Here is a 9,584-nt window from a genome sequence, read left to right as displayed (position 1 = left end):
GTGGACTAGGGATCGAACCCATATCTCCTGCATGTTAAGCAGTTTGAGCATAGGTTGGTAAAGAATTTCCAGACACACAGCATTCCAGCAGGGAGCGAGTATATTAAGAACAAAGAGCAGAGATAAAGTAGGCACCGAGAGCGCAGTGGGCCAACCTCCTAAGAGACCAGGGAGAGTTGACGGCTTTTGTGGGTTAATAGCCAATTTTTATAGCCTCAAGCCAAAGAAAATGCCTGCTGGAAGGTTGGTGTTAGGTGATTGTTTGGGGTGCTATAAGGTGTTTGCTGAAGTGGGCATCTTTGCCTAACTGGGAGTCAGGGAGTCAGGGAGTCTTCTGAAAACAAAAGGGGCTCAGTTACAAAGGCGCTCAGTCAGCTTCAGAGGTGGCCTTGGCTCTGGGCTCCACTTCTGTGGCCTTGGGGGCAGGACTCAACACTGCATTGGCAGGCAGGTTCTTTATCATCGAGCCACCAGGGAAGCCTCTATTTATGTTTGGTTGCACTGGGTCTTTTGCTGCTGCAGAGGGCTTTCTCTAGTTGCAGTGAGTGGCAGCGACTCTTCCTTGCGGTACACAGACTTCTCACTGCGGTGGCTTCTCTTTGTTGCCGAGCACGGGCTTCATAGTTTGGGCTCACAGGCTCTAAAGCACGGGCTCAGTACTTGTGGCACACGGGCTTAGTTGCTCTGCGGCAATGTTCAAATCCTCCATTGGGACTTTTTAAAATAGACAGTCATTGCATCTGCAAATAGGGAAGTTTGTTTTCTTTTTTTCCCTTTCCAATCTATGTGCTCTCTATTTCCTTTTCTTGTCTTACTGCATTGGCTAGACTTCCAGTACTCTGTTGACTAAGAATGGCCAGAGTGGATATCCTTGATTTGTTCCTTAAAAGGAAGGTATTCAGTCTTATCAAGTTGAGGAAGTTCCCCTGTATTTCTGGTTTACTGATAGTTTGTTTTTTTTTTATTATTATCATAAATGGGTGTTGAGGTACTTTTCTGGTGGTCCAGTAGCTAAGAATCCACCTACCAATGCAGGGAACACAGGTTTGATCTCTGGTCCAGGATGATTCCACTTGTCAAGGGGTAACTAAGCCCATGCCCCACAACTACTGAGCCTGCATACTCTAGAACCCATGCCACACACAAGAGAAACCCTTGTTCCACAACAAAACAGCCCACGCACAGCAATGAAAACCCAGGGCAGCCAAAGAATGGGTGTTGAATTTTGTTACTCAAAATTAATTGACATGATTATATTATTTTTATTTATCTTTAGCTTCTTGATACAGTGGATTACTGCATCAGTATATTTTCAAATGTTAAATCAATTCACTTTCACATGTTGAACCAGCCTTACATGTCTGGAATAAACCCCTTGGCCATCTTGCATAATTCTTATTATGTATTGCTAGATTCAATTTGCTAATATTTTACGGAAGATTTTACTAGCTAAGTTCATGGGATATTGGTCTGTAGCTTTTTGTTTTTACTGTCCAGTCTGGTTTTCATATCAAAATAATAATGGCATTATAAAGTGAAAACAGTAATGGCATTATAAAGTGAGCTGAGAGGTATTCCCTACTTTTCTAATTTCTGCAGATTGTACAGAATGGTGCTAATTCCTCTTGTAATGATTGGTAGAACACTTCAATGAAACTATCACCAACTGGGCCTGGATATTATTTTAAGGTTTTAATTACAAATTTAATTTTTAAAATAGTTATAGGATTATTCAGATGATCTATTTCATATCAGGTGAATTTTGGTATTTTATGGGTTTTGAGGAATTGATCCATTTTCTCTAAGGTGTTAAATTTATGTGTTAATAAATAGTTGTTAAATAATTTCTTTTGACCTATCTTCCAGTTCACTAATTCTCCCTGAAGCTTCTGTTAAAGGAGTTCATTGATGGATTTAGTTATTATATTTTTCATTTCTAAAAAAGGTTCTAGTTGGTCTTTTGAATAACTCTCATTTCACTCCTTGCCATTTCTTGTTCCCTGTGGGTAGTTTTAAGTTTGTCATGTATTTCTTTGAAAATAGCAACCATGAACATTTTATATATATTACCTTGAGTTCAAGTATCTGAAGCCTTTGACAATCAGTTTATTTTATCCATTATTTCTGTTGGCAATAATCTTTACTTGTATACTTTAAAAAATAATTTGTTCTTTGCAGAATAGGATGTGGAAATAACTGGAGGGGAGATAAAATATTTCTTCCTCCAAAGACTAATTTATTTATTTATATCAGACATCTGGAGGCACGAATAGTACAGGGTCGTTTTCTTTTCTTCTTTTTTCCCTTTCTATTTAGCACAGGGTCATCTTAAGCCAAGTTCAAGACTTGAGGTTTTCTGAGCTCCCAGCCTGAAAATCCCTGGGAGGATTCAATTTCTGACCCACTCTTTTATTCTGAAAGATATAGCCCTTTGGTGTGCCAAGCTTTTTGTTGGAAAGATGTTCTATTAGACTCATCGTATGTGTGCTCTGGGTTTTGGTTTTTGTCCCATTCAATCCAGCATATTCGATATGCTAGAATGGAATATGGTTTGCCTTTATAATGAAACTGGTTTCCAGGTATCTGTGCTCCATTTCTCTCTGGATTATTATCTTCACTTTGGGCTTGAAAACTCTACTTGTCAGTTCCTGGATGCCTTAGAGTTTTATTATTATTTATTCATTTTAAATTTTTTTTATTATTTTTTAAGTTTTTTGAGTTTTTGGCTGCACTGGGTCTTTGTGGCTGTGCACAGGATTTCTCTAGCTGTGAGCAGGGCATACTCTCTACTTGCAGTGCGTGGGCTTGTAAGTGTGGTGGCTTCTCCGCTCTAGAGCACTGACTCAGTAGTTATGTCCTTGGGCGTAGTTGCCCCTTGGTATGTTGGATCTTCCCATCCCCTGCATTGGCTGGCGGATTCCTAACTGCTAGACTACAAGGGAAGCCCAAGAGATTTTAAAAATTTATCTTTTATTCAGAAATTTTAGCTGTTTTCAGCAGGAAGATTCATAAAAATAACTTCAGTTCAGTCCAGTTGCTCAGTCGTGTCCAACTCTTTGTGACCCCATGAACCACAGCATGCCAGGACTCCCTGTCCATCACCAACTCCCAGAGTCCACCCAAACTCATGTCCATTGAGTTGGTGATGCCATCCAACCATCTCATCCTCTGTCGTCCCCTTCTCCTCCTGCCCTCAATCTTTCCCAGCATCAGGGTCTCTTCAAATGAGTCAGCTCTTCTCATCAGGTGGCCAAAATACTGGAGTTTCAGCTTTAACATCAGTCCTTCCAATGAACACCCAGGACTGATCTCCTTTAGGATGGACTGGTTGGATCTCCCTGCAGTCCAAGGTACTCTCAAGAGTCTTCTCCAACACCACAGTTCAAAAGCATCAATTCTTTGGCAGTCATTAATAGAAGCCAAAAGTCTCAGTCACCTTCTTTCCCCTACTGAACTTCATGTGCTTCCAAAGCCTCACTGAACACCTTAGGCGTTTCTGAGTGCTAGTCTCTGTCTAGAAATTGCTGGAGGTGTTCAGTCATGTCCGACACTTTCCATCCCCATGCACTGCAGCATGCCAGGCTTCACTATCTCCTAGAGTTTGCTCAAACTCGTGTCCATTTAGTCAGTGATGCCATCCAACCATCTCATCCTCTGTTGCCCCCTTCGCCTCCTGCCTTCAGTCTTTCCCATCAGAGTCTTTTCCAATGAGTCAGATTTTCACATCAAGTCTAGAAATTATTTTCCTGTTTTGGCATCTGCAAAATATAATAATAGAAGCGCCACTGATAAGGTTATGTGGATGAAATGAGTTAATGTATGTGCTTGTTGTTCACATGTTAAATGCTCCATCTAGTCAAAGCTTTGGTTTTTCCAGTAGTCATGTATAGATGTGAGAGCTGGACTATAAAGAAGGCACCAAAGAACTGATGCTTTCGAACTGTGGTGTTGGAGAAGAATCTTGAGAATCCCTTGGACTGCAAAGAGATCAAACCAGTCAATCCGAAAGGAAATCAACCCTGAATATTCATTGGAGGGACTGATGCTGAAGCTGAAGCTTCAATACTTTGGCCACCTGATGCAAAGAGCCAGCTCATTGGAAAAGACCCTGATGCTGGGATAGATTGAAGGCAGGAGAAGGCAGCAACAGAGGATAAGGTGGTTGGATGGCATCATCGGCTCAATGGACATGAATCTGAACAAACTCCAGGAGATTGTGATGGAAAAGGCAATGGCAACCCACTCCAGTACTCTTGCCTGGAAACTCCCATGGACGAAGGAGCCTGGTAGGCTGTAGTCCATGGGGTCGCTAAGAGTCGGACACGACTGAGTGACTTCACTTTCACTTTTCATGTTCATGCATTGGAGAAGGAAATGGCAACCCACTCCAGTATTCTTGCCTGGAGAATCCCAGGGGTGGGGGAGCCTGGTGGGCTGCCATCTATGGGGTCGCACAGAGTCGGACACGACTGAAGCGACTTAGCAGTAGCAGCAGCAGGAGATTGTGAAGGACAGGGAAGCTTGGCATGCTGCAGTCCATGGGGTAGCGACTGAGACACAACTGAGAGGCTGAACAGCAACAACACACACAAATATATACATATACACACACATATATATATCATCTTTTCAGATTATTTTCCCTTATAAGTTATTAGAAAATATTGGAGTATAGTTACCTATGCTGTACAGCAGGTCCCTGCTGATTACCTATTTTATATGTGTGTGTACAAGTGAATCACTGTGCTGTACACCTGAAACTAACATTGTAAATCAAATACACTTCAACCAAATAAAAACTAAAAACAAATACCATCTCTTGTACAAGCTGCAAGGCACCCCCAAATTACTGCTCCGTTTCTAACACAGCTGTACACCAATTACTAGCATAGTAATTTTATACAATCATTGATTGGATTAATTTACTTTAACTTTAGTGTATAAATGTGAAAGTGTTAGTCACTTCAGTTCAGTTCAGTTCAGTTCAGTTACTCAGTCGTGTCCGACTCTTTGAGACCCCATGAATCACATCACTCTCACTTAGTAGTGTCCAACTCTTTGTGACCCCATAGACTGTAGCCCACCAGGCTCCTCTATGCATGCAATTCTCCAGACAAGAATACTGTAGTGGGTAGCCATTGCCTTCTCCATGGGATTTTCCCAATCCAGGAATCAAACCCACGTTTCCTGCACTGCAGCCACCAGGGAAGCCGCAACTTTAGAGTAATATAAACAAATCAACTGTCTTTTAAAACTGTCTCCCATTTGATAAATATACTAGAAAGCTGACCCAGGAGATTGAATGAAGCTTTAAATTCCAAACCTTTGATTTAAATCAAGTAGCCCTTTTACCTGATACAAACACACATCCAGGAACCTTGAGGGTCCAGAACATTCTCTCACAAGTAGGCATTACTGGCATGTTATGTTTATGTCACACTTAGACTCTGATTAATGTAGCATCATTTTATTCCTCTCATCAACTACTAATTTCCACAAATGGAAGGGTGTTAACAAATATAACCATGTGTGTATACTAAAATAAACTCAAAATGGATTAAAGATCTAAACGTAAGACCAGAAACTATAAAACTCCTAGAGGAAAACATAGGCAAAACACTCTCTGACATAAATCACAGCAGGATCCTCTATGACCCACTTCCCAGAGTAATGGAAATAAAAGCAAAAATAAACAAATGGGACCTAATTAAGTTTAAAAGCTTTTGCACAATGAAGGAAATTATAAGCAAGGTGAAAAGACAGCCTTCAGAATGGGAGAAAATAGCAAATGAAGCAACTGACAATTAATCTCAAAAATATACAAGCAGCTCCTGCAGTTCAATTCCAGAAAAATAAACAACCCAATCAAAAAATGGGCCAAAGAACTAAACAGACATTTCTCCAAAGAAGATATACAGATGGCTAGCAAACACATGAAAAGATGCTCAACATCACTGATTATGAGAGAAATGCAAATCAAAACCACAATGAGGTACCATCTCACGCCAGTCAGAATGGCTGCGATCCAAAAGTCTACAAGCAATAAATGCTGGAGAGGGTGTGGAGAAAAGGGAACCTTCTTACACTGTTGGTGGGAATGCAAACTAGTACGGCCCCTATGGAGAACAGGGTGGAGATTCCTTAAAAAACTGGAAATAGAAAACTGCCTTATGACCCAGCAATCCCACTGCTGGGCATACACACCGAGGAAACCATAATTGAAAGAGACACGTGTACCCCAATGTTCATCGGAGCACTGTTTATAATAGCCAGGACATGGAAGCAACCTAGATGTTCATCAGCAGATGAGCAGATAAGAAAGCTTTGGTACATATACACAATGGAGTATTACTCAGCCATTAAAAAGAATACATTTGAATCAGTTATAATGAGGTGGATGAAACTGGAGCCTATTATACAGAGTGAAGTAAGTCAGATAGAAAAACACCAATACAGTATACTAACGCATATACATGGGATTTAGAAAGATGGTAATGATGACCCTATATGCGAGACAGCAAAAGAGACACAGATGTAAAGGACAGACTTTTGGACTCTGTGGGAGAAGGCAAGGGTGGGATGATTTGAGAGAATAGCACTGAAACATGTATATTATCATATGTGAAACAGATCGCCAGTCCAGGTTCAATGCATGAGACAGGGTGCTCAGGGCTGGTGCGCTGGGATGACCCTGACGGATGCGATGCAGAGGGAGGTGGGAGGGGGGTTCAGGATGGGGGACACACGTACACCCATGGCTGATTCATGTCAATGTATGGCAAAACCCACCACAATATTATAAAGTAATTAGCCTCCAATTAAAATAAATTAATTAAAAGTAAATAAATAAAATACTAAAAAAATATAACCATGTGTGTGCCATATAAAATCATAATTATATATAAGAATATATATATAACTTCTAAGCCTTTAAAAACCAAGCTATAGTGTGGCACCTCAATACAATAATACAAAAAAATTTCTTTAATTTTTTAGATACACGCATATGTGTCACTGAATCACTTTGCTGTACACCTGAAATGATCACAACATTGTTAACCATCTATACTCCAAAATAAAGTAAAAAGTTAAAAAAATTTTCCCCAGTTATCTGAATTGATTACTCTGCTTTCCCTTATCAGGATACAATAAGAGTATTTAAAATTTAAATACTTTTAAACTTTTAAATAAGTAAAAGAGTACTTAAAAATACAATAAGAGAATTCCCTAGCAGTCCAGTGGTTAGGACTCTGCCCTTCCAATGCAGAGGGCACAGGTTCTCTCTCTGGTCAGGGAACTAAGATCCCCCATGCTGTGCTGCACGGTGGGGGAAAAGTTACATCACTGGTTACACTTAATGAGCTATCCTTTATCAGCCTCAGAAAGAGGAAACTAGAAGATGACTGGAAGGAGGCTTATGGGGGAAATCGGAAGATTCTGTCCCATACCTCGACAGAACTATGGACCACAGAGGACTTGAGGGAGGGGCTCAGAAGCACAGAGCTGTTCTGCAGATGGCTCGATTTTGACAGCTATGACTTGCAGACAAGTCAGCCAGGGTGGAGAAAGGGTGGGGAGTAAAGCAACTGTAAACAGCTAAAATGAACATGAGTTTCTAAGCAATGAATTAATTCAAGACGAAAGCTTCAGAATTGGGACCTCCCTGGTGGTCCATCCTCCAATGCAGGGGTGACGGGTTCCATCCCTGGTCAGGGAACTAAGATCCCACAATGCTACACCTCAGTTACTGAGCTCACACTAGAAGCCTGGCACTGCAATGAAAATCCCATGTGCCAAAACTAAGACCCAGCCAAAACCAAGTTGTGTGTTTTTTTCTTTTTTTAAAGAAACCTTTAGGATTAACTCATCAACTTCAGGTGAGAAGTCTACTTGGTGATACCTGGCCTGGCCTCAGAGATGAGTAGTTTTTGTCTTTGACTCTCTTAAAAAAATGTGAGTGTGGGCGGGAAACACCATCCCATACATTTGGCACGAAAAATCTCTTAATCCAGGAACCAAAACTTAACTATACAACTGGCACCTCTAATAGAAAAACATAGGCAAAGTGGTCATCTATCAGTGTCCACCAGGATGGTGCATGAAGTCAAGCCAAAAGCTGCCAGGGAGCAGGAGTAGCTGCACAAACTAAACAAGGAGGCCCTGGCATGAGATGCCAGGTAAGTACCTCATTCCAGGAAGAGAAAACCATTCATCTGGATCAAGAGAAAAACTCATCCAAATGTAACCTTTTAGACGTGCACGTATATACTATGCACCTCCACGGGCCAAATTAGAGCACTTTGGGTGAGGATGCTAATTGCTCTTACATTGTTTCTTCCCTCAGGTAAGCTTCTACCCAATTAACCCTTAAGTATTCACTCTTCAAAGGGGATCTTTTTTCTTTTTTTTTTAGTTTTTGCCTCAAGGCATGTGAGATCTTTATTGTGCCCATCTTTGCATGAAATGTTGCTTTGCACTCAAAGCAACATTTCATGCAAAGATGGGCACAATAAAGGACAGAAAGGGTGAAAATCTAACAGAAGCAGAAGAGATCAAGAAGAGATAGCAAAATACACAGAGGAACTGTACAAAAAAGATCTTAATGACCCTGATAACCACAGTGGTGTGGTCACTCACCTAGTCACATCCAGGAGTGTGAAGTCAAGTGGGCCTTAGGAAGGACTGCTGCCAATAAAGCTAATGGAGGCAATGAAATTCCAGCAGAGCTATTTAAAATCCTCAAAGATGATTCTGTTAAAGTGCTGCACTCAAGGTCAGCAAATTTGGACTGGAAATTTGGAGATTGCAGTGGCCACAGGAAAAGATCAATCTTCATCCCAATTCCCAAGAAGGGCGGTACTAAAGAATGTTCAAACTACTGGACAGTTAGTTGCACTCACTTCCCATTCTAGTAAGGTGATGCTCAAAATCCTTCAAGCTAGGTTTTAGCACTATGTGAACCGAGAACTTCTAGACGTCCAAGCCGGTTTTAGAAAAGGCAAAGAAACCAGAGATCAAGTTGCCAACATTCACTGGATCATACAGAAAGCAAGGGAATTCCAGAAAAACATCCGTTTCATTGACTACACTAACGTCTTTGACTGTGTGGATCATAACAAACTGTGGAAAACTCTTAAAAGATGAGAATACCAGATCATCTTACCTGTCTCCTGAGAAACCTGTATGCGGGTCAGGAAGCAACAGTTAGAACCTTATATGGAACAACCAACTGTTTCAAAATTGAGAAAGAAGGACAAGGTTTATTTGTCACCCTGTTTATTTAACTTATATGCAGAGTGTGTCATGCAAAATGCCAGGCTGGATGAGTTACAAGCTAGAATCAAAGTTTCTGGGAGAAATATCAACAACCTCAGATATGCAGATACACTTTAATGGCAGAAAGCGAAGAGGAACTAAAGAGCCTCTTGATGAGGGTGAAAGAGAAGAGTGAAAAAGCGGGCTTAAAGCTCAATATTAGAAAAACTAAGATCACAGCATTCAATCCCATGACTTCATGGCAATTAAAAGGGGAAAAGGTGGAAGCAGTGACAGATTTTTTCTTGAGCTCTAAAATCACTGCCGAT

Source organism: Capricornis sumatraensis, chromosome 2, assembly GCF_032405125.1.
Source record: "Capricornis sumatraensis isolate serow.1 chromosome 2, serow.2, whole genome shotgun sequence".
In the NCBI taxonomy this organism is placed as follows: Eukaryota; Metazoa; Chordata; class Mammalia; order Artiodactyla; family Bovidae; genus Capricornis; species Capricornis sumatraensis.
Note: the sequence above shows the minus strand (reverse complement) of the source record.